Raw genomic sequence first — 1,808 nt, 5'->3', positions numbered from 1 at the left:
GACTGAGGCAGGTGGATCGTTTGAGCCCAGGGGTTTGAGACCAGCCTGGGCAACAGGATGAAACACTGTCTCTACCAAAAATACAAAAAACTAGCTGGGTGTGGTGGCACATGCCTGTGGGTGGTCCCAGCTCTTCCGGAGGCTGAGGTGGGAGGATCGCTTGAGCCAGGGAGGTGGAGGCTGCAGTGAGTCGAGATTGTGCCACTGCCCTCCAGCCTGGGTGAGTGACCTGCCTCAAAAAAGAGGGTTGTAAGGGATCGAGAAGTAGCAAATACGATGAGGAGAGTGGACTCTCCAAAATATTTAAGTCATGTTAAGGAGAGGAGAGGTTATTTTTTTCTTTTGATGCTACGACAATCCTTGTCAACAGCGTTCTCCACTACCACACTCCAGCCACATATAAACAACCAAGAAAGAAGGGATTGATTGCTAATGTAACTATTTAAAGCCCAAAACATTCATTGGACCACATTTTACTAGTAGTCAGAGTCACCATGTGCCACCAGCTTAGCAGTGCTATCAATCTCTCATTCCTCCACTTTTGCAGACCGTAGCAGGACTCAGCTATCCCAAGCATGCCATGCCGTCCATTTGAGGCTTTACCAGTAAGTCCTTTGGAGACAGCAGATCATTGCTCAGATTTTTGTTCACTGAGCTAATTTACTTCTCTGTCATTATTTCAGAGGACAATCTGCATATAATGATACATAGCTAACTCTTGAGTATCGTTTCAACTTCGTTTCATTGTAGCTTAATGCAGAATATACTTACACAGTGTCATCTTGAAGTGATAATTAAAAAAGTATACGGATATTTTCTAATTAGTGTTTAATTTTGTAATGTGTGACTATTCTCCTAAAAGCTTTAGAAAAGATTTTGGGAATTCTATTTTTATGAGATTAGTATATTTTAATTGCATGCATTGTTTGTTGGTGACTCAGTTTTTTTCACCTTAAAAATATTAATGTGGGGCTTACAAACTCATAAATCAGTTACTGTTCAAATTTTTTTAAAAAATGACGTGCCTTGGCTAGTGCAAACAGTAAATCAGTTTTTTTACTGTGTTTGTTTGGTTCGCTTGGAATCTAACAAACATTCTGTAAGAAGTTACCACCAAAGATAGGAGAAACAGATACCTGGCACTTCCTTCCTTACTAATGAAATGTTATGCATTTCAGTACTTTCTACATGGGGAAAAGCAATATTGTATAAGAGTAATTAAAGTGTTCACAATTAGGTTCATACTCTGGTTTCTCTTCAGATCGTATACGTCTTTTGTCTTTTACTAAAGATTTCTGTGGAAAGGAACAATGCTGAGTTTTTGACTAAGTTTTGTTTTGTTTTGTTTGAGATGGAGTTTTGCTCTGTTGCCCAGGCTGGAGTGCAGTGGTGCGATCTTGGCTCACTGCAACCTCCGCCTCTTGGGTACAAGCCATTCTTCTGCCTCAGCCCCCCAAGTAGTTGGGACTACAGGCACTCACCACCATGCCAGGCTAATTTTTGTATTTTGAGTAGAGACAGGGTTTCACCATGTTGGCCAGTCTGGTCTTGAACTCCTGACCTCAGGTGATCCGCCCCCTTTGGCCTCCCAAAGTGTTGGGATTACAGGCGTGAGCCACCGTGCCTGGCCTGACCAAGTTTTGAGGCCTTGCATATGTGAAGGTTATTTTTATCTATTTTTTAATCTTTATTTTATTACTGTTTTTTGAGACAGAGTCTCACTCTGTCACCTGGAGTGCAGTGGCATGATCTTGGCTCACTGCAACCTCTGCCTCCCGGGTTCAAGTGATTCTCATGCCTCAGCCTCC

General features: G+C 42.1%; 1 non-coding gene across 1 annotated transcript; it reads left to right on the top strand.

The window, feature by feature from the left end:
• Window positions 1-1,241: 1,241 nt before the first annotated feature.
• On the top strand, window positions 1,242-1,356 carry LOC115832946. Its single transcript, XR_004028360.1, has one exon. It is a non-coding gene; the product is annotated as a U5 spliceosomal RNA (small nuclear RNA).
• The last annotated feature ends 452 nt before the right edge of the window (window positions 1,357-1,808 follow it).

The sequence above is a fragment of the Nomascus leucogenys genome, chromosome 23 (genome assembly GCF_006542625.1).
Source record: "Nomascus leucogenys isolate Asia chromosome 23, Asia_NLE_v1, whole genome shotgun sequence".
NCBI lineage: Eukaryota > Metazoa > Chordata > Mammalia > Primates > Hylobatidae > Nomascus > Nomascus leucogenys.
The sequence above is the reverse complement of the archived record's forward strand: the minus strand, read 5'-3'. Positions and strand labels throughout refer to the sequence as shown.